This window comes from Salmo salar, chromosome ssa19 (assembly GCF_905237065.1).
Source record: "Salmo salar chromosome ssa19, Ssal_v3.1, whole genome shotgun sequence".
NCBI classification, from domain to species: Eukaryota; Metazoa; Chordata; class Actinopteri; order Salmoniformes; family Salmonidae; genus Salmo; species Salmo salar.
In genome coordinates, this window is record NC_059460.1 from 64607976 (window position 1) to 64632902 (window position 24927).

The 24927-nt window shown below is 40.9% G+C and overlaps 1 pseudogene across 1 annotated transcript in view; it reads left to right on the top strand.

The window, feature by feature from the left end:
• The window catches only part of LOC106579060 (ataxin-2-like protein), an 83206-nt pseudogene that overhangs the window by 33721 nt on the left and 24558 nt on the right, over window positions 1–24927 (top strand). The window contains exons 2-6 of the transcript XR_006760770.1: window positions 7395–7434; window positions 7754–7810; window positions 8071–8142; window positions 16596–16749; window positions 17973–18094. The product of XR_006760770.1 is annotated as an ataxin-2-like protein (transcript). The remainder of the gene's footprint in view (window positions 1–7394; window positions 7435–7753; window positions 7811–8070; window positions 8143–16595; window positions 16750–17972; window positions 18095–24927) is intronic.

Consider the following 24927-nt stretch of genomic DNA (forward strand, 5'->3'; position numbering starts at 1 on the left):
TCGCTCCTATACCCTCCTTTTTCTTGATCGCCTTATTACAATTATTATTATGATCATTATAATAAGTCATGTCGTTATTATTAGTAGGCTTTGTATAGTAGCCTTGTATAACCACTATCGAGACAGCATACAGTGAGTTCAGAAAAATGCCCCTTGACTTTTTCCACATTTTGTTACGTTACAGCCTTATTCTAAAATGGATTAAATTGTTTTTTTCCTCGTCAATCTACACACAATTCCCCATAATGACAAAGTAAAAATACAAGGCGGAAGTTTACATACACTTAGGTTGGAGTCATTAAAACTTGTTTTTCAACCACTCCACAAATTTCTTGTTAACAAACTATAGTTTTGGCAAGTCGGTTAGGACATCTACTTTGTGCATGACACAAGTAATTTTTCCAACAATTGTTTACCGACAGATTATCTCACTTATAATTCACTATATCACAATTCCAGTGGGTCAGAAGTTTATATACACTAAGTTGACTGTGCCTTTTAAACAGCTTGGAACATTCCAGAAAATGATGTGATGGCTTTAGAAGCTTCTGATAGGCTAATTGACATCATTTGAGTCAATTGGAGGTGTACCTGTGGATGTATTTCAAGGCCTACCTTCAAACTCAGGCCTCTTTGCTTGACATCATGGGAAAATCAAAAGAAGCCAAGACCTCAGAAAGAAAATTGTAGACCTCCACAAGTCTGGTACATTATTGGGAGCAATTTCCAAATGCCTGAAGGTACCACGTTCATCTGTTCAAACAATAGTACGCAAGAATAAACACAATGAGATCACGCAGCTGTCATACCGCTCAGGAAGGAGACGCGTTTTGTCTCCTAGAGATTAACGTATTTTGGTGCGAAAACTGCAAATAAATCCCAGAACAGCAAAGGACTTTGTGAAGATGCTGGAGGAAACGGGTACAAAAGTATCTATATCCACAGTAAAACGAGTCCTATATCGACGTAACCTGAAAGGCCGCTCAGCAAGGGAGAAGCCATTGCTCCAAACCCGCCATAAAAAAGCCAGACTACGGTTTGCAACTGGGCACAAAGATCATGGGCACAAAGATCATACTTTTTGGAGAAATATCCTCTGGTCTGATGAAACAAAATGTGATGAATGTGATGAAAGAAATAAAAGCTGAAATAAATCATTCTCTACTATTATTCTGACATTTCACATTCTTAAAATAGTGGTGATCCTAACTGACCTAAAACAGGGAATTTTTACTAGGATTAAATGTCAGGAATTGTGAAACTGAGTTTAAATGTATTTGGCTAAGGTGTATGTAAACCTCCGACTTCAACTGTAGGTCTGGTGTTAGAACCAATAATGGCTGCTTTACTTACCTCTCTTGGGTAGCGGAATTACTTCGGCTTCCCGCCAGGCCTGATGACAGACACTTTCCTCTAGACTCAGATTATAGCCACTCCTTTCTGTCATATCTTTAGTCAGCTACTATCCTCAGTAGCTTTCCATCTAAATTGTCAATGCCAGGAGTTTTGTCATTTATTGATCAATTACAAAAAATGTTCCACCTCTCCCACATTAACTTTACAAAATTCAAACTTGCAATGCTTTTCTTTCATTATTTGTTTTTTTTATGCATAAATATGCTGGCTCACTTCGTTGTTGGCATTTCCTGCTTAAATTTACCCACTTTGACAATGAAGTAATCATTAAAATAATTGGCAACATCAAATGGTTTTGTGATGAATAAGATGGAGTTGAAGGATGCCTGTATCTTTGTAGTGACTGGGTATATTGATACACCATCCAAAGTGTAATTAACTTCACCATGCTCAAAGGCATATTCAATGTCAGATTTTTGTATTTATTCAATGTGTGCTTTTTAAAACATTTTACCAATCTACCAATAGGTGCTCTTCTTTGCGAGGCATTGGAAAGCCTCCCTGGTCTTTGTGGTTGAATCTGTGTTTTCACTGCTCGACTGAGGGACCTTAAAGATAATTGTATATGTGGGGTAGAGGGATGTAGTCATTCAAAAATCAATGGAACTTATGTAAACTTGTTAAACATTTTTACTCCCATAGTTATTTAGGCTTGCTATAAGAAAGGGGTTGAATACTTGTTCACTCAAGACACTACTACTATAATTTGTAAATTCTAAAAACATAATTCCGCTTTGATATTATGGGGTTGTGTGTGTGTGTGTGTGTGTGTGCGTGTGTGCGTGTAGGCCAGTGACACAACAAACTGGAAAAAGTCGAAGGGTGAGAATACTTTCTGAGGCACTCAATATCAATACAATACACTTGTTCAGTTTACCTCCATAGGTATGAGTTAAAGATGTGTATATCTATGGCAGTGGATAAGAAGTATGCAAAAGTGTTTTTGCTAAACCACCACAAGGGGTGGCTGGCTGAATTAATTTAATTTTGTCTCAAAGTATATCTAAAACTGTTCAAGTTCACAACCTATGCAGTAATGCACAGTTCGTAAGCGTCACATTAGTATTGAGTAGATTCACTAGTGCTTTACAACATTCAAAGCTCATGTATAGAAACACTTTATGGCATTAAAAGCTTCCTATGACAAGCACATGCTAGCTGTTCTTTACTAAAATATTTTCTTTCTGAAAACTGTTATACACTGTTATACAATAGAAAATGTATTGGCTAGCTATATATTTCAACTGAAAATAGCATGCGCTGATGACTGAAAACATCTGTGCAGGAAAATGCTTGCAACACTGGTTTTAGTCACGCAGATGTTCTAATTTAGCTAGCTAGCTAGCTAGCTAGCTAGCAAACAATCTTATCATGAATGCAAGCTAGCACTTGGCCTGAATGATAAGACTGTGCCAACTGTCTTGCTTTTTGCAGATTGCATATTTCAGAAAACTAACTATATAAATAAACCCACTAATATAATAGGCCTAGACAGTAAGTGTTTGTATCAAGGATGATTTAACTTTGGCATCAGTCCAGTGTTCGCACATAAGTAACAGATTGCTAGGCCAACTACCTTGCTGGCTAGATAGAGCTAGCTAGCAAGAAAATGTTAACTACTGTAATTAAATCAAATTTTATTTGTCACATGCAATGAATACTGTGAAATGCTTACATACAAGCCCTTGACCAACAATGCAGTTAAGAAATATTTACTAAATAAACTAAAGCGAAAAAGAAAAGTAGCACAAAAGTAATCTGGATGGCCATTTGATTAACCTCCCTGGGCAAGGTGGGACGTTTGCGTCCCATCTAGTCAACAGCCAGTGGAATCGCGTGGCGCGAAATACAAATACCTCAAAAATGCTATTCAATTCAATTTCTCAAACATATGACTATTTTACACCATTTTAAAGACAAGACTCTAGTTAATCTAACCACATTGTCCGATTTCAAAAAGGCTTTACAGCGAAAGCAATTATGTCAGGAGAGTACCCTGCCAAAAATAATCACACAGCCATTTTCAAAGCAAGCATATATGTCACAAAAACCAAAACCACAGCTAAATGCAGCACTAACCTTTTGATGATCTTCATCAGATGACACTCCTAGGACATTATGTTATACAATACATGCATGTTTTGTTCAATCAAGTTCATATTTATATCAAAAACCAGCTTTTTACATTAGCATGTGACGTTCAGAACTAGCATACCCACCGCAAACTTCCGGTGAATTTACTAAATTACTTACCATTAACGTTCACAAAATACATAATTATTTTAAGAATTATAGGCCATCACGGCTAGCTAATTTGACACCCACCAAGTTTGGCCCTCACCAAACTCAGATTTACTATAAGAAAAATTGGATTACCTTTGCTGTTCTTTGTCAGAATGCACTCCCAGGACTTCTACTTCAACAACAAATGTTGTTTTGGTTCCAAATAATCCATAGTTATATTCAAATACCTCCATTTTGTTCGTGCGTTCAGGTCAGTATCTGAAGGGTGACGCGCGAGCGCATTTCGTGACAAAATAAGGTAACCTTTGCTTTCATGGGCACAGGGACTAGGATGGTCTGCTTGAATAGAGACTCATGTATTACAGACTCGGTCAGGGAGAGGTTGAAAATGTCAGTGAAAACACTTGCCAGTTGGTCGGCGCATGCTCCAAGTACACGTCCTGGTAATCCGTCTGGCTCCGCAACCTTGTGAATGTTGGCCTGTTTTTAAAGGTCTTGCTCACATCAGCTATGGAGAGCATGATCACACAGTCGTCCGGAACAGCTGGTGCTCTCATGCATGCTTCAGTGTTGCTTGCCTCGAAGCGAGCATAAAAGGCATTTAGCCCGTCTGGTGTCAGTGGGCAGCTCGTGGCTGGGTTTCCCTTTGTAGTCTGTAATAGTTTGCAAGCACTGCCACATCCGACGAGCGTCCGAGCCGGTGTAGTAGGATTCAGTCTTAGTACTGTATTGGCGCTTTGCCTGTTTGATGGTTTGTCTGACGGCATAGTGGGATTTCTTATGTGTACAGATTAGTGTCCCGCTTCTTGAAAGCGGCAGCTCTAGCCTTTAGCTCGGTGCGGATGTTGCCTGTAATCCATTGCTTCTGGTTGGAATATGTACGTACGGTCACTGTGGGGACGCCGTCGATGCACTTATTGATGAAGCCGATGACAGGTGTAATACTCTTCAATGCCATTGGATGAATCCTGGAACATATTCCAGTCTGTGCTAGCAAAACAGTCCTGTAGCTTAGCATCTGCTTCATCTGACAACTTTTTTATTGATCTAGTCACTGGTTCTTCCTGCTTTAATTTTTGCTTGTAAGCAGCAATCAGAAAGATAGAATTATGTTCAGTTTTGCCAAATGGAGGGTGAGGGAGAGCTTTGTACGCGTCTGTGTGTGGAGTAAAGGTAGTCTAGAGTTTATTTATTTTTTATTAGCTTGTTGAGTGCGGCTTTAGTGCCAGCATCAGTTTGTTGTGGTAAATAGACGGCTACGAAAAATATACATTAACTTTTGGCAAATAGTGTGGGAGCAACATTATATCCTTTGCATCAGACTCGACGGACATCCAGCGAAAAATCATATCGCCATTAGCATAACAAAATGTAATAATTTATTTTTTTCAAAAAAATTTTTTCAAATTATGATCGTTTTATAGATACACCTCTCCTGAATCGAACCACGTTGTCCGATTTTCAAAAAGGCTTTACAGCAAAAGCAAAACATTAGATTATGTTAGAGGAGTATATCGTAAAAGTAGCCACATAGCCATTTTCCGACCAACCACATGCATCACAAATAACCAAAAAACAGCTAAATGCAGCACTAACCTTTTACAAACTTCATCAGATGACACTCCTAGGACATCATGTTACACAATACATGCATTCTTTTGTTCGATAAAGTTCATATTTATATATAAAAACAGCATTTTACATCGGCGCATAACGTTGACTAACTATTTTCCCTCAAATGCATCCGGTGAAACAGTGCTACAATTTACTAAATTACTATTCGAAAACATTTTTAAAATGTAATATTGTCATTCTAAGATTTATAGATGAATATCTCTTGAAAGCACCTGTAATGCCAGATTTAAAAATAACTTTACTGGGTAATCACACTTTGCGATAAAAGGGGATGCGATACTCAGAACAATAGGCTAGCAATAGCAATAGGCTAGCCATCTTGGAACAATCGCATATCACATCTAGTCTTGTATACTATTGTCAATAATCCCTTGCCTTTGATTATCTTCATCCTTAGGCACTTCCAGGAATCCCAGGTCCACAACAAATGTATTTTCGTTCGAAAAAGTTAATCCTTTACGTCCCAATAGCTTGTTCTTGTTAGCGCGTTCTGAAGGCTTCACCAAAAGTTACAACGTGCGCGGGGCTACTCTTTCAACAAAATGCATTTTTTTCTTATTTAGGTTCGTTCAAACATGTCAAACGTTGTATAACATAAATCTGTAGGGCCTTTTTCAACGAGAGCTCCAATAAGATTCGAGGGGGACAATTGCATTGTGTTCCAAAACGTTTCGAAAGGGGAGGGTAACCAGGGGCGCCGGCGTCATAATGGTGATGGCCCTCTCCATGTGACCACGTTCCACAGCGTGTCATTCTGTCAGTTTTCACAGTAGGAGACTCAAATCACTTTGTATAGACTGGGGACATCTAGTGGAAGCAATAGGAAGTGCTCAATGAACCATAGCTCACGGTGTGATTTAATAGGCAACGTGATGAAGTTGAGTTCGCAATTCAGAATTCCACTTCCTGTTTCGATCTGTCTCGGTGTTTTGACTGCCATATGAGTTCTGTTATACTCACAGACACCATTCAAACAGTTTTAGAAACTTTAGGGTGTTTTCTATCCACAAGTATTAATTATATGCATATCCTAGCTTCTGAGTGTGAGTAGTAGGCCGTTTAAAATGGGCACAATTTCTTTTCAAAATGCGCTGTGGCGCCCCCTATCCTAGGCGACCGTCAAGAGGTTAAAGAAAAAATCTTACTTCAGTTTGAGGTGAGTAACTGCTGATCTGATAACCAGAAGCTATTTTCGGTTAAAAGAGACTGTTGCAGCAACACTATGTACAAAATACTTTTGATTATTTACTTATTCAAATACGCTGGCTGTTGCAAGCTACTCACCGTCAAACCACCATGCCCACTCTCTCACATCGGCACTTCCGAGCTATATGATGTTCAATGAGCAGCGCGTAGAGCGCTCTCTTCAGACAATCATTGAATTTTTTTTTTTAAATGACCACAAATGAGCATACCATCTCATAATGACTTGCTATCTCACAGCTCCTAGTGAGATTTTATTTTGGGGGTGGCGGGAACGGTCCTCCATACACACTAGCTAATCCAAGTTTTCATATCAAGACTGGCTGAGTTTGGGCAAATAGACGATAATGTAAGGCGGGTAAAAAGTTTGAAAGCTTTGAGCAAATAAGGCGGGAGAATATGGGATATTGATCGTTCTGCCAACCGCTCACTGTGTTTCAGAGGAGGATGTTGACTCTAAGCGGGGGGGGGGTTTTGTGGCGCGAAATAAAGAATTTAACTGCTGACTTTTTGCTAACAAAGCAAGAGATTAGTCATAAATTAATTCAGAGATTGTCAGACGAAAAGGTATACAAAGTTATCTTGCTATTTTCCAATGATGTCATGCTAGGTTTGTAAGGAAATTATTTATCATGTTAGCTGATTGGTTTAGTCACCAAACCTCTGCTTTGTATTGTTCTACATCCACAGTTTTGGCAAGTTCATATTACAGCTATCTACACTTTGTAGGTGTACATTTAGAAATGTGACTTTCTTAATTTTGTGGTTTGCTATGACATTAGCACACCTACTGCAATCTGTATAGTAGGACCAGCCTTTTATATAGTGAAAGGACTATTGCATTTTTGTTCAATGTCAAATCTGTTCTAACCCCATTGTACTCCCCTCCCCCCCAGGAGTCGAACCTCTGTGAAGCCACCTTTCCTGTCCTCTCCTGTGAGTATGACTCAAACAAACAAAAAAACACCATAGAACTACGTAATTATTACCCCCTGGTTTTGTTTTGAAATACATCCCTGTTCAGTACATTTCAATGTTGTTTTCAGTTTTTTAATGTCATCAACTGTTGTATTATATCGAGTAAAAAATAGACACACAACATCTCTTCTCCGTTTGAAAGCAGTGTGTATTTTTTGTCGATATTTGAAGATCACATATATTGTCATCGATTTCTGAATCATCGGCCATACTGCACAAAGCTGCAGTCTAATGAATGGAGTTTCCTTTAAGGTGAATGTTCTGGTCCCTTTCCTAGGTGTTTGAGGGCGTCTACAACAATGCCAGAATGATACATTTCCTCACAGCTGTGGTGGTGAGTCATTTTTAACACTGGTCAGTTTTTTTGTTGTCTGTTTTAATCCTGAGACATGGCTAGAATTCAATGGCGTCTACAGCCATTTCTCAGGGCTATGTCTGCATGGACATTTAGCATCTTGTTATATCAAACCATAATGTTGTTGAAATGGCTCATCAGAGTTTTAGATAGTATTTTCTTCAATCTCCTGCTCCTTCTCTCATTCTCCTGCCTACATACCTCCCTCCATGCCCCTCTCTTTTTTGCCTCCTTTACAGGGCTCCACCTGTGACGTAAGAGTGAAGAACGGCAACGTGTACGAGGGCATCTTCAAGACCCTCGGCTCACGGGTAAGTACATGAAAGTCTCTAAGATCCAAGCCACACTCTGTAGTTCTTGACCAGGGTTTGTGTTCGCGGCTCTGATGTCTCTACTAGTCCTTATGGTCTAAAGAAGGTTGTCTTCCCTCTAGGGCTGACTCCATTTAGTCGACTGGTCAATCATTTGGTAGATAGGCTGTTTGTCAACCAAGATTATTTTAGTTGAGCAATCGCAAATAGATTTACAGATGCATTTTTTTTCATGACAAACGTGACACCTTTCCGATTCAGGCCTGTCTCAGTGGACTAATCCATTGCGGAGGTCGCGGGGATGGGACAGTCCAAGACGGGGAGTGTGGCTAAGATCCATGGCTCTCTTTCGCCACTTTGTGCGCATTCATTGTTTAATAACTTCACTGTGTAAATTGTTTGCCCTTTGATTGTTAGTGTCTATCAATTCCCCATTACATATACAGTATCACCAGTAGTAGCCTACATTTACTGTTAATTCCCATCATTTCTAATCTACAATGTTTGTTTTGTTACAGTATTTTTGGTTAATGCATTTAATATATAAGTATTACAGTCGTTTACCGTTCTCATTGTCAGAGTGGACCTGTTAATTTCAGAGCTCGTAACCTATGCTACACTTGTGTGAAACAGATTTTGGTTTATGTCATTCCATTTATGAGTTTTGTCAATTTATTTGTCTTTTGTTAGGAGTGCTCCTGTCAAAGTTGAGTAATATACAAGTAGGCCTAGGCTACCTGGCCTGTGCGCAAATGTCTGCCTATAAATGTGCCCATTTGGGGATGTCTGATTTAGTATTTCTGATTGTCTTACCACCACTAATGAGATGTGGAGCGTCTTTAAGGATTTTTTTATTCACCTCAAAGAGCAGGTAAAGGAAGTCTGTTTTCTTATTTTATGTATTTTTTTCAAACAAGGAAGTCTGTCATTGTCAAAGGATTCTAAAAACAATGGTTCCTCAATGTATACAAATTTTAATCTCTTTCCCTTTCGATAACCACTCGGCATGAAAGGGAAAAATGTAATCCTCTGATCCAGTGGAAACCTCATAAAATGCCTGATTACTTCTTATCCCTTGCACAAATAGACTACAGCTGTGTCTTTCCCGAGCTCACTGGCGCGGGAATCTCTGAGGGCCCAGAATATCCCAGAAAAAAAAAAAAATAGTGCACAATTTTTTTTACATCTCTGTTAATGAGCATTTCTCCTTTACCAAGATAATCAATCCACTTGACAGGTGTGGCATATCAAGAAGCTGATCAAACAGCATGATCATTACACAGGTGCACCTTGTGCGGGGGACAATAAAAGGGCACTTTAAAATTTGCATTTTGTCACACAACACAATGCCACAGATGTCTCAAGTTTTGAGAGCGCATGCAATTGGCATGCAAGAATGTCCACCAGAGCTGTTGCCAGAGAATTTAATGTTAATTTCTCTACCATAAGCCGCCTCCAACGTCATTTTAGAGTATTTGGCTGTAGGTCCAACTGGCCTCACAACCGCAGACCACGTGTAAGTCCTGTGGGCGAGCGGTTTGCTGATGTAAACGTTGTGAACAGAGTGCCCCATGGTGGCTGTGGGATTATGGTATGGGTAGGCATAAACTACGGACAACGAACAGAATTGCATTTTATCGATGGCAATTTGAATGCATAGAGATAACGTGACGAGATCCCCAGGCCCATTGTCGTGCCATTCATCCGCCGCTATCAGCTTTTTTTTTCATCAAGATAATGCATGGCCCCATGACGCAAGGATCTGTACATAATTCCTAGAAGCTGAAAATGTCCCAGTTCTTCCATTGCCTGCATATACTCACTTGGGATGCTCTGGATCGACGTGTACGAGAGCATGTTCCAGTTCCCGCCAATATCCAGCAACTTCGCACAGCCATTGAAGAGGAGTGGGACAACATTTCACAGACCACAATCAAAAGCCTGATCAACTCTATGCAAATGAGATGTTGCGCTGCATGTGGCAAATGGTGGTCACTGGTTTTCTGATCCAAGCTCCTACCTTTTTAAAGGTATCTACGACTAACAGCTGCATATCTGTATTCCCAGTCATGTGAAAGCCATAGATTAAGGCCTAATTTATTTTCATTTGACTGATTTCCTTATGAACTGTAAATCAGTAAAATCTTTTAAATTGTTGCATATTGCGATCTGTTTTTTCAGCTCATGAAACATGGGATATATATATATATATATATGTACCAGTCAAAAGTTTTGACACACACTTAGGTTGGAGTCATTAACTAGTTTTTCAACCACTCCACAAATTTCTTGTGAACAAACTATAGTTTTGGCAAGTCGGTTAGGACATCTACTTTGTGCATGACACAAGTAATTTTTCCAACAATTGTTTACAGACAGATTATCTCACTTATTCGCTGTATCACAATTCCAGTGGGTCAGAAGTTTACATACACTAAGTTGACTGTGCCTTTAAACAGTTTGGAACATTCCAGAAAATGCCTCTTTGCTTGACATCATGGGAAAATCAAAAGAAATCAGCCAAGACCTCAAAAATAAATTGTAGACCTCTAAGTCTGGTTCATCCTTGGGAGCAATTTCCAAACGCCTGAAGGTACCACGTTCATCTGTACAAACAATAGTATGCAGCCGTCATACCGGCATGAACATACTTTGATGCGAAAAGTGCAAATCAATCCCAGAACAACAGCAAAGGCCCTTGTGAAGATGCTGGAGGAAACAGGTACAAAACTATCTATACCCACAGTAAAACGAGTCCTATATCGACATAACCTGAAAGGCCGCTCAGCAAGGAAGAAGCCACTGCTCCAAAACTGCCATAAAAATGCCAGACTACGGTTTGCATCTGCGCATGGGGACAAAGATCATACATTTTGGAGAAATATCCTCTGGTCTGATGAAACAAAAATGGAACGGTTTGGCCATAATGACCATCGTTATGTTTGGAGGAAAAAGGGGGAGGCTTGCAAGCGGAAGAACACCATCCCAACCGTGAAGCACAGGGGTGGCAGCATCATGTCGTGGGGGTGCTTTACTGCAGGAGGGACTGGTGCACTTCACAAAATAGATGCCATCATGAGGATGGAAAATTATGTGGATATATTGAAGCAACATCTCAAGACATCGCACAGGAAGTTCAAGCTTGGTCGCAAATGGGTCTTCCAAATGGACAATGACCCCAAGCATACTTCCAAAGTTGTGGCAAAATGGCTTAAGGACAACAAAGTCAAGGTACTGGAGTGACCATCACAAAGCCCTGACCTCAATCCTATAGAACATTTGTGGGCAGAACTGATAAAGTGTGTGTGAGCAAGGAGGCCTACAAACCTGACTCATTTACACCAGCTCTGTCAGGAGGAATGGGCCAAAATTCACCCCACTTATTGTGGGAAGCATGTGGAAGGCTACCTGAAACATTTGACCCAAGGTAAAGAATTTAAAGGAAATGCTACCAAATACTAATTGAGTGTATGTAAACTTCTGACCCATTGGGAATGTGATGAAAGAAATAAAAGCTGAAATAAATCATTCTCTCTACTATTATTCTGACATTTCACATTCTTAAAATAAGGTGGTGATCCTAACTGACCTAAGGCAGGGAATGTTTCCTCGGATTAAATGTCAGGAATTGTGAAAAACTGAGTTTAAATGTATTTGGCTAAGGTGTATGTAAACCTCCGACTTTAACTGTACTCATTTCATAGTTTTTCTTATCTTTACTATTTTCTACATTGTAGAATAATAGTGAATACATCAACACTATGAATTAACACATGGAATCATGTAGGAATCAAAAGTGTTAAACAAATCAAAATATATTTTAGATTCTTCAAAGCAGCCACCCTTGGTGTTGATGACAGCTTTGCACACTCTTGGCATTCTCTCAACCAGCTTCACTTGGAATGCTTTTCTAACAGTCTTGATGGAGTTCCCAGATATGCTGTGCAGTCGTTGGCTGCTTTTCCTTCACTCTGCGGTCCGACCCATCCCAAACCATCTCGATTGGGTTGATGTCGGGTGATTGTGAAGGCCAGGTCATCTGATGCAGCACTCCATCACTCTCCTTCTTGGTCAAATAGCCCTTAAACAGCCTTGAGGTATGTGGTGTCATTGTCCTGTTGAAAAACAAATGAAAGTCCCTCGAAGCGCAAAACAGATGGCATGGCGTATCGCTGCAGAATGCTGTATTTGGGATGCAATTTCTGTGGCTGGTAACTCTAACTTATTCTCTGCAGCGGAGGTACTGTAACTCTGGGTCTTCTTTTCCTGTGGCGGTACTCATGAGAGCCAGTTTCATCATAGCGCTTGATGGTTTTTGAGACTGCACTTGAAGAAACTTTCAAAGTTCTTGACATTTTCCGCATTGACTGACCTTCATGTCTTAAAGTAATGATGGACTGTCGTTTCTCTTTGCTTATTTGAGCTGTTCTTGTCATAATATGGACTTAGACCTATTTGGTAAAAGACCATCTTCTGTATACCACCCCTACCTTGTCATAACACAACTGATTGGCTCAGACAAATGAACTTTTAACAAGGCACACCTGTTAAGTGAAATGCCTTCCTGGTGACTACCTCATGAAGCTGGTTGAGAGAATTCCAAGAGTGTGCAAAGCTGTCAAGACAAAGGTTGGCTACTTTGAAGAATCTCAAATATAAAATATACTGCTCAAAAAAATAAAGGGAACACTTAAACAACACATCCTAGATCTGAATGAAATAAATCATCTTATTAAAGACTTTTTTCTTTACATAGTTGAATGTGCTGACAACAAAATCACACAAAAATAATCAATGGAAATCCAATTTATCAACCCATGGAGGTCTGGATTTGGAGTCGCACTCAAAATTAAAGTGGAAAACCACACTACAGGCTGATCCAACTTTGATGTAATGTCCTTAAACCAAGTCAAAATGAGGCTCAGTAGTGTGTGTGGCCTCCACGTGCCTGTATAACCTCCCTACAACGCCTGGGCATGCTCCTGATGAGGTGGCGGATGGTCTCCTGAGGGATTTCCTCCCAGACCTGGACTAAAGCATCCGCCAACTCCTGGACAGTCTGTGGTGCAACGTGGCTTTGGTGGATGGAGCGAGACATGATGTCACAGATGTGCTCAATTGGATTCAGGTCTGGGGAACGGGCGGGCCAGTCCATAGCATCAATGCCTTCCTCTTGCAGGAACTGCTGACACACTCCAGCCACATGAGGTCTAGCATTGTCTTGCATTAGTAGGAACCCAGGGCCAACCGCACCAGCATATGGTCTCACAAGGGGTCTGAGGATCTCATTTCGGTACCTAATGGCAGTCAGGCTACCTCTGGCGAGCACATGGAGGGCTGTGCGGCCCCCCCAAAGAAATGCCACCCCACACCATGACTGACCCACCGCCAAACCGGTCATGCTGGAGGATGTTGCAGGCAGCAGAACGTTCTCCACGGCGTCTCCAGACTCTGTCACGTCTGTCACATGTGCTCAGTGTGAACCTGCTTTCATCTGTGAAGAGCACAGGGCGCCAGTGGCGAATTTGCCAATCTTGGTGTTCTTTGGCAAATGCCAAACGTCCTGCACGGTGTTGGGCTGTAAAGCACAACCCCCACCTGTGGACGTCGGGCCCTCATACCACCCTCATGGAGTCTGTTTCTGACCGTTTGAGCAGACACATGCACATTTGTGGCCTGCTAGAGGTCATTTTGCAGGGCTCTGGCAGTGCTCCTCCTGCTCCTCCTTGCACAAAGGTGGAGGTAGCGGTCCTGCTGCTGGGTTGTTGCCCTCCTACGGCCTCCTCCACGTCTCCTGATGTACTGGCCTGTCTCCTGGTAGCGCCTCCATGCTCTGGACACTACGCTGACAGACACAGCAAACCTTCTTGCCACAGCTCGCATTGATGTGCCATCCTGGATGAGCTGCACTACCTGAGCCACTTGTGTGGGTTGTAGACTCCGTCTCATGCTACCACTAGAGTGAGAAAGCACCGCCAGCATTCAAAAGTGACCAAAACATCAGCCAGGAAGCATAAGAACTGAGAAGTGGTCTGTGGTCCCCACCTGCAGAACCACTCCTTTATTGGGGGTGTCTTGCTAATTGCCTATAATTTCCACCTGTTGTCTATTCCATTTGCACAACAGCATGTGAAATTTGTCAATCAGTGTTGCTTCCTAAGTGGACAGTTTGATTTCACAGAAGTGTGATTGACTTGGAATTACATTGTGTTGTTTAAGTGTTCCCTTTATTTTTTTGAGCAGTGTATATTTTGATTTGTTTAGCACTGTTTTGGTTACTACATGATTCCATGTGTGTTATTTCATAGTTTTGATGTCTTCACTATTATTCTACAATGTAGAAAATAGTAAAAATAAAGAAAAACCCTTGGATGAGTGTGTCCAAAAATATGTGGGAACTCCTTCAAGACTGTTGGAAAAGTTTCCAGGTGAAGCTGGTTGAGAGAATGCCAAGAGTGTGCAAAGCTGTCATTAAGGCAAAGGGTCGCTACTTTGAAGAACATGATTCCATGTGTGTTATTTCATAGTTTTGATGTCTTCATTATTATTATTTATTATGTAGAGAATACTAAAAATAAAGTAAAACCCTGGAATGAGTAGGTGTCCAAACTTTTGATTGGTGCTGTATATATATTTTTGTGTGTGTGTAGTTGATTTAATTAAACACACAGGGTGTGTCTATATATGGAAAAATACACTTCTAAATGTCAACCAATCGATTAGTCGAAAGAACTGACAGCTCTTGGTCGATTTAAGGTCTTTTTTTTGTTGGGGTCAGCCCTGTTAACTCGAAATGACACAACGACAAGGTTAACAAAGTTTACTATACTGTATGAACACACTACAAGGTAGCCATTACACTCAAGGCTAGGTCCATCAATAACTAGACTTCCTGTGCAGGCGCACTCTTGACTGAGTGATAGCACCGTAATAACAGAAATATAGGGATACTTAAAACATGAACTTAACCCCTGGTCGGGCTCGGACGGACATCCAGCGAAAAATCCTATCGCCATTAGCATAACAAAAATGTATTATTATTATTTTTTCAAATATAGGACTATGTTATATCGTTTTATAGATACACCTCTCCTGAATCGAACCACGTTGTCCTATTTCAAAAAGGCTTTACAGCAAAAGCAAAACATTAGATTATGTTAGAGGAGTATATCGTAAAAGTAGCCACATAGCCATTTTCCGACGAACCACATGCATCACAAATAACCAAAAAACAGCTAAATGCAGCACTAACCTTTGACAATCTTCATCAGATGACACTCCTAGGACATCATGTTACACAATACATGCATTCTTTTGTTCGATAAAGTTCATATTTATATATAAAAACAGCATTTTACATCGGCGCGTGACGTTGACTAACTATTTTCCCTCAAATGCATCTGGTGAAACTGCGCTACAATTTACTAAATTACTATTCGAAAACATTTTTAAAATGTAATATTGTCATTCTAAGATTTATAGATGAATATCTCTTGAAAGCACCTGTAATGCCAGATTTAAAAATAACTTTACTGGGTAATCACACTTTGCGATAAAAGGGGATGCGATACTCAGAAAAATAGGCTACCGTTACAGGTCAGCGCCATCTTGGAACAATCGCATATCAAATCTACTCTTGTATACTATTGTCAATAATCCCTTACCTTTGATTATCTTCCTCAGAAAGCACTTCCAGGAATCCCAGGTCCACAACAAATGTATTTTCGTTCGAAAAAGTTAATCCTTTACGTCCCAATAGCTTGTTCTTGTTAGCGCGTTCTGAAGGCTGCTCCAAAACTTCCGTCGGCTGCGGGACTACTCTTTCAATAAAATGCATTTTTTTTTTAAATTTAGGTTCGTTCAAACGTTGTATAACAAATCTTTAGGGCCTTTTTCAACCAGAGCTCCAATAAGATTCAAGGGGGACGATTGCATTGTGTTTCAAAACGTTTCGAAAGGGGAGGGTAACCAGGGGCGCCGGCGTCATAATGGTGATGGCCCTCCTCATGTGACCACTTTCCACAGCGTCTCATTCAGTCAGTTTTCACAGTAGGAGACTCAAACCACTTTGTAAAGACTGGGGACATCTAGTGGAAGCAATAGGAAGTGCTCAATGAACCATTGCTCACGGTGTGATTAATAGGCAAAGTGATGAAGTTGAGTCCGCAATTCAGAATTCCACATCCTGTTACGATCGTTCTCGGGGTTTTGACTGCCATATGAGTTCTGTTATACTCACAGACACCATTCAAACAATTTTAGAAACTTTAGGGTGTTTTCTATCCACAAGTATTAATTATATGCATATCCTAGCTTCTGAGTTTGAGTAGGAGGCCGTTTAAAATGGGCACAAATCTTTTTCAAAAATCGCTGTAGCGCCCCCTATCCTAGGCGACCGTCAAGAGGTTAACAAGCCCTACTTCCCTTTGACTTAAATGTTCTTCTGTCTGCAGTGTGAGCTGGCAGTGGACGCAGTCCACAAGCGAGGCGAAGACGAGAGGCCTGCCCTGCCCCGGAGGGAGGAGATCACCGACACCATGGTCTTCAGCTCTTACGATGTGGTCACCATGACCTGCCGAGACGTGGACCTAAACTACGCCACCAGAGGTACAGATGAGTTTTTTTCTCAATTGTCTAAAATCTGTCATCCCCACACCTCTTTCATCTTCACTAATCTATAAGAACAGACCAGGTGAAAGCCAACCTAATGATGATCTTCCATCATATTGTTTTCACTTTGCAAGTGCAGAGGAAGAAGGACGAACTTTGAAGCAATTGAGACAGCTAGGGAGAAGTGGGATCGGGAGGGTTGGACGGAGGGAGGGATGTGTTATAGGTTAGTGTTTGATCAACGTGTAGATTGTCTGCATTGTCCGGTAAGGGATGAGTGGTTTAATGGATTTGTAGGTCATTGTTTATTTTAGATGCACTATTGTAAAGTGGTTGTTCCACTGGATATCATAAGGTGAATGCACCATTTTGTAAGTCGCTCTGGATAAGAGCGTCTGCTAAATGACTTAAATGGAAAATGGAAAAATTGTTGATGGTTACTTTAACCAGGTTTCCATCCAACTATTTCATTTGGATGAATTACCTGACGCATATAAAAAGTCCCGACAGCCCTGATGGAAACAGGAAATTCGTCAGTAAAATGTCCTGATGTCGACGAAACAAAATACGCTAGACAAGAGTGGATACTTTTTGGGTGGTGAAATAGATTATGCGACAATTGCGGTGGACACGCTTTTTATATGCTAATATTTATATAAAAACCATGTCGCACTAAACTTGGAGTCACGCAATGATATGTTACGTTGTACTACTACTACCACCTCCTCCACCACCATGTGGAAAAGCATAGTTATGTAGAATAAGATATGATGAAGTTATGAAATAAGTTAAGTGCACGGTGATGATCGCCATGCAAATAAATATCGAGGGTAGGCTATTATTTGAATGATGCTGGTGACATCATGATGATGTGGCAATTTGCTTTTTGAAAGTACTATATCTTGAAAACATGATTGCTGTAAAGCGAAACCTTTTGGGACTGTATCAACGATGGACTAATAAAACAAGTAAATGGGATTTTGAGTGGATTATTCCTTTAAGGCAAAATTCCAAGTTGACATCTGAGGGCTAAACTAATAAGAAGTTAGGGTAATTTGCATGGGGTCATAGTTACATTGTGTAAGAATGTAATGTGTTGTCTGCTTACGATAAACGCACGTTGTGGGGACAGTTTATGGGTCATATAAAGAGATATACCTCTTCCTCTTCTCACGCATTACTTTTTGGATAATTGTTGTGTTTGTACCCTGTACATGCAGACACGTTCATAGACACGTCCATCAGCTCGACCCGTGTCAATGGGGAACACAAAGAGAAGGTGCTGCAGAGGTGGGAGGGAGGAGATGGCAACGGAGAGGCCTTCGATTTGGAGAACGATGCTGTGAGTCTAACACGCTTATATGTATGCACACATACCAACACTTATACTCGCTCACTCACTCTGACAATCACACACACCATCACTCTTTTTGACACACAAACACCAGTGGCGGTCTGTGCCTTTTTCAGATGAGGGAGGATGATTACATTTTTTATGGGCCTTATTTCTATTTCAGCATATTGGATGACTAGCATTTATATTCCATTCACCCAGCTCAATTTAACATTGATAGGTTTAGGCTACTACATGATACTCAAATTTTCCCGATACCCATCATGAGGTTGCTACAACCTAGCCTTCCTCTCTCGAAGAAGAAGAATACATTTGAGTAAGCAAGGTTACAGTGACACATTCAATACTGCCTTGTAGAGGTCTGCATGGGACTGTTTTTTTTCATCCCGCTCCCAGCAACACCCGCAGCTTTTCATATCACACCCCGCCCGCACCTGCTGCCTTTTCAGTCCGACTTCCACCCGCTACCACGAGAACTGGTCCCAAACAGCGATATTATTTTAGGCGTATGTGACGCAGCTCACTTGCCCGCCATGGTCCCAGCAATTTTGCACCCCATAGGCAATATCAAATGCACAAAAATAACTTAAGAAATAGGTTAACATACTAGAGATTCTCACGTGGCCCATTTATATTAGGCTATCTGTATTACATCAGCTAATATGCTAAATGTAGTTTAAGAGAGCATAGTTGGAGAGATTTGGCCTTTCTCTTGAGCCATTTTTAAAGCCTACCTTTTCGTAGTGGGAGGATTTTTAGACCGAGAAATATGGGTGATTTCATATTTATTTCTAGGCAATGTAGTAAACTATAGCCTAATCATATGTAGGCAGTACAGTTGAAGTCGGAAGTTTACATACACCTTAGCCAAATTCATTTCAACTCAGTTTTTCACAATTCCAGACATTTAATCCTAGTACAAATTCCCGGTCTTATTTTTATTTTTTTATTTCACCTTTATTTAACCAGGTAGGCTAGTTGAGAACAAGTTATCATTTACAACTGCGGCCTGGCCAAGATAAAGCAAAGCAGTGCGACACAAACAACAACACAGAGTTACAAATGGAATAAACAAAACATACAGTCAATAACACAATAGAAAAAAAGTCTATATACAGTGTGTGCAAATGAGGTAAGATAAGGGAGGTAAGACAATAAATAGGCCATAGTGGCGAAATAATGACAATTTAGCAATTAAACACTTGAGTGATAGATGTGCAGAAGATGAATGTGCAAGTAGAGATACTGGGGTGCAAAGGATCAACAACAACAAAAAATGACAGTATGGGGATGAGGTTGTTGGACGGGCTATTTACAGATGGGCTATGTACAGGTGCAGTGATCTGTGAGCTGCTCTGACAGCTGGTACTTCAAGTTAGTGAGGGAGATATGAGTCTCCAGCTTCAGTGATTTTTGCAATTCGTTCCAGTCATTGGCAGCAGAGAACTGGAAGGAAAGGCGGTCAAAGGAGAAGTTGGCTTTGGGGGTGACCAGTGAAATATACCTGCTGTAGCGCGTGCTACGGGTGGGTGCTGCTATGGTGACCAGTGAGCTGAAGTCAGTTAGGATCACCACTTTATTTTAAGAATGTGAAATGTCAGAATAATAGTAGAGTGATTTATTTCAGCTTTCATTTCTTTCATCACATTCCCAGTGGGTCAGAAGTTTACATACACTCAATTAGTATTTGGTAGCATTTCCTTAAACAATTTAAACTTGGGTCAAACGTTTCGGGTAGCCTTCATCAAGCTTCCCACAATAAGTTGGGTGAATTTTGGCCCATTCCTCCTGACAGAGCTGGTGTAACTGAGGTCAGGTTTGTAGGCCTCCTTGCTCGTACACACTTTTTCAGTTATGCCCACACATTTTTTATAGGATTGAGGTAAGGGCTTTGTGATGGCCACCCATTTGTGACCAAGCTTGAACTTCCTGACTGATGTCTTGAGATGTTGCTTCAATATATCCACATAATTTTCCATCCTCATGATGCCATCTATTTTGTGAAGTGCACCAGTCTCTCCTGCAGCAAAGCACCCCCAAAACATGATGCTGCCACCCCCGTGCTTCACGGTTGGGATGGTGTTCTTCGGCTTGCAAGCCTCCCCCTTTTTCCTCCAAACATAATGATGGTCATTATGGCCAAACAGTTCGATTTTTGTTTCATCAGACCAGAGGATATTTCTTCAAAAAGTACGAACTTTGTCCCCATGTGCAGTTTCAAACCGTAGTCTGGCTTTTTTATGGCGGTTTTGGAGCAGTGGCTTCATCCTTGCTGAGCGGCCTTTCAGGTTATGTCGATATAGGACTCGTTTTACTGTGGATATAGATACTTTTGTACCTGTTTCCTCCAGCATCTTCACAAGGTCCTTTGCTGTTGTTCTGAGATTGATTTGCACTTTTTGTACCAAATTATGTTCATCTTTAGGAGACAGAACGCGTCTCCTTCCTGAGCGGTATGACGGCTGTGTGGTCCCATTGTGTTTATACATGCGTACTATTGTTTGTACAGATGAACGTGGTATCTAAAGGCGTTTGGAAATTGTTCCCAAGGATGAACCAGACTTGTCGAGGTCTTGGCTGATATCTTTTAATTTTCCCATGATGTCAAGCAAAGAGACACTAAGTTTGAAGGTAGGCCTTGAAATACGTCCACAGGTACACCTCCAATTGACTCAAATGATGTCAATTAGCCTATCAGAAGCTTCTAAAGCCATGACATCATTTTCTGGAATGTTCCAAGCTGTTTAAAGGCACAGTCAACTTAGTGTATGTAAACTTTTGACCCACTGGAATTGTGATACAGTGAATTAATTATAAGTGAAATAATCTGTCTGTAAACAATTGTTGGAAAGATTACTTGTCGAACACAAAGTAGATGTCCTAACGGACTTGCCAAAACTATAGTTTTGTTAATTAACAAGACATTTGTGGAGTGGTTGAAACAGGAGTTTTAATGACTCCAACCTAAGTGTATGTAAACTTCCGACTTCAACTCTACATTTTATTGTAAAGATATCTGCCCTGTGCTTCTACATCCACACATAGGCTATAGCCTACTCAATTTAATTAAAACCACACGCGCACCGGACCTCGCACGTATGGCTACTGAACTTGAAGTAGTAAGAATGATGACCGCGACACTTGCTACATTTTGCATATAGAATATAGGCTACCTTTTAGGAGGCCGATTTGCAGGCAGAGACAAATAAATGGGTAATCAATACTTATTGAAAATGATAAAGTTGCAGTGCTCGCTCACCATTATAGCCTGACCTATAGGCACATTGTGCCTTTTCATTTTCAATTATTATATTTTCTGATTACATCTCGACTCACGTTGGTTGAGCGCCATTTCTTTCCATGATCAGTATTTATTTGCAGACACTGTAGTAAACTACAGTCTAATTATATTTAAGTCAACTTGATATGAAATGAACTACCACATGATTCTCCACCCATGAACTCGCACGCCCAGCTAGGAGAGAAGAGGTAGGCTACTGAAATTGAAGCAGTGAATTCTGAGTGTGTGAATAATGCAAAAAAGATGTGCTTTTAATACAATAGGTAGGCTAAAAGGCTCTGCATGGTCATCCAACATCCGAAGTGGCCGTACAGGGTTTACTGAGGCGCAGCCTCCAGACTTCAGGGCGTTCATATGTTGGGGTTCGTTTCCTTGTTCCTTGTCAATCATTGGTTCATTGGTGAAATTAGCATTATGACAATATCTTTAATTAAATCATTCAAAAGCTTTATTAATGCAATTTTAGACAGAAGTTGACAATCAGGAACATAGTACGCCTGTTTCCGAGTAAGTTCTGCATAAAAAAAAAGGTCCCATGTTGTTTTATTAAACCCGAAGTTCAGCCCTAGTGATGTCACTGCCTAAGTCATTATCTTTTACTCATGTGACCAAAACCAAGCCTACACAGCTATATAAACAAGGCTTTTAGTGTTATCTAAAAACTTACCAGTAAATGTCTAAGTTGATTTATAGTGGAATGTCTGAGTAGTCTTATCTCCTACACTCCCCTGCAGAGTTCTGTCTCAGTCACACATTTCTCAGAGGGGTCTCTTTATAAGAGGCAGAGAGAGAACTAGAAAACAACTGTGGAACAATATTAAAACCTCATAATGTATATATATTGTTAATCTGTAGACTAGGACCCTATAAATGTAAGGGGGGGAGGATCTTATAATCCCAACCCCATCTGGTAAAAACAATATAAGCATAATCAATTATTCTAATACATCAATCATTTGGTAAAGCCCCTATCATGACCCCTAGGTGAACTCTTGAACACATACTTCTTGCGCTTAGCGGAGCAGAGCTATTGTGTTGGAAGTTGTCAAGGAAGTGAGTTTGTGCTTATACAGGACGTACCACCTCCACCTACCGTCAATCAATCATGTCAATGCAGAGATATACGGCACCCTCTGCATTGTTTCACAATTTGAGAGGCGCACGGTGATGCGGTACGGAGCTTGATTTGGCTTCTGCATGCCTCCGGAGGCTCCGAAAATTGCGACCACATTTACGGATCAAGCATACATTTGCTTTAATGCGTACAAAGAAAGATGACAGTTTCCACATAATCTGAGGGACAACAAAAATATGTTTTGCCCAGAGTCGTCTGTCTGCCCGCTCCAGCCCGCAGCACGAAAAATACAGACAGCGCCGCAATGATCTCTGTTGAGGGACCCGCCCTCTACCGCCTTGCACACTCTTGCCTGCATCTAGGGTGTAATCATTAGTCCAACAGTTGAAAATGAAAGTTTCTGTTGGATAAATTCAGGTATGTTTATCCCCGTTCCGTTTAGGAAACATTTTTCAACACAATCAGCGGAATGAATACACCACTGATCACCCGCAAACACGGTTCACTTTCATAGCTGCCATATACAAACTGCATGATCACTTTGCTCGTGGTATAATTCCTTCTCGCATCTGTGCGGTCTCCTCTCACCTTTTCCCTTCACTTGTGAATTTCATTGCACAACAGCTATCCGTGACCATGTGAGAGAACCTTTCCAAGCCAAACCTTCTGTTAGGTTGCGTCAATTCGAATCTGGTGTCAGGACAAAGAGAAACTCTGGTCTCTAGTACTGTTTCACAGCTGTTTATTAAGCTAAGTAAATAGTGATAAATGCAATGTTCATATATACGGGTTCACTGTAACACCTCGCAGGGCAGACAGAGAACTGAAATGACATCATAAGTGTTTCCTTAAATACTTCTTGACAGACGTAGTTCCCTCTCCCTGAGGGCCTGTCATAGTAGAGGCTTGGGTGTGGTTTAGACTTACTCCAGCCTATCGTTGGCATGCAGGCTGGTCCCAGCCTCTAGACGCATCTTTGTTGCCAAGCATAGTTGTCTTCTAGCTTATCTTCGTGTGTGTACCCGAGAGTCAGACACCCAAGGACAGTGCCTGTTCTTGTGCCACAGCCATTCTCCCCTCTATCAGTTCCTCACATACACCTGTCCTTGAGCGGCCCCACAACCAGGCATTGTGTGTGTGTGTGTCAAGAGTCTACTCAGCCTACACTCCTACTAGCCAGCAACCCTCCAGTTAGTCATGTCTATTATATGTTGCTCAATCTATGTTAATACAATATAAACCTCTTAGTGCATTACAGTCCGTTCATACTTAGGCCTACATCTACTGTAAATGGTAATGCATCACATCTAATAAGTGAAATAAAACCCAACAATCCCCCTTTTCACACCCAAAGGGTGTGAACATTCCACAATAAGACATTTCAGAGAAATTTAGGATTCCCCCTTTTGACACCCCCTAGGGTGTCACTCAACACAATTTTAAATTGCCATTTTAATGATTAGATGATTAGTTAAAAAACCCTCAAGTCCTTCCGGCTACACCTCACTTGTACTAGGTTGACTACCAGCCACCCAGGAACTTCAAACCTTCACATAAGGAAAGACAAATAGTACACAGGATAAATTCAGAACATATTATTTAAAAAAACGTATAAAAAGAAGACCTTCCTGCGGCAGTGGCTACACCTAACAGGTATGGGACAGACTTTTTGTCCCAGTACTTAAAACCTTCACATCCACCTGCCACTACATTCAATACATATGAGGACATTTTGGATAAGCTTTATTCAACCACTTCCCCAACAGCAACCCAAGGATCGTCCTCAGACAGACCCGTCTTTTGCCCAGAGGTTGATTCAGTATCCACTGGGGTCACTTCCATCAAAGACATCATTCCGGTTGCTCTGACAACTTCTGTAAGATATTTTCTCAAGCAAGGGATTATACAGGCAGCACAACACATCAATAATAGGAACATAAGCACTAGGGTCAGAAATCCAGTAACCACCATAGATGTGTACTTACCAAAAAAGATGTTCAGCCAATTCCCCTCGTATACCCCTGCTACACCCTTCATTTCAGCAGATAGCTTGTCCAGTCCCATTAGGGCTTTGGTAATGCTTACCATCAGGGCTAGTGTTATAAGGGATGAAAGTACAGCATTGTTCACCAAACGTTTTATACACCCCCCATTATTAGCCAATATCATATCCAACTCCAATCTATTTTGTCTAGCGGTTCTAGTGGTAGCCTCTAGTTGCTCAGCCATACCTGTCAGTGCAGTGCGAGTATAGTTAACAAATCTCTGTTACACACACATCAGTAAAGAACTCAACCCATCTTTAGGCGGATGTATTTTTCCCACAGTACACATACATTCCTTATCAACTTTGCCACCTGTCTTCTAATCTTCTACCCACTAAGCTATTCCCAGGCCGTTGTTACTCTCCCTAACTTAGGGAGGCTTCTTCTCCTGTTCCCTTCC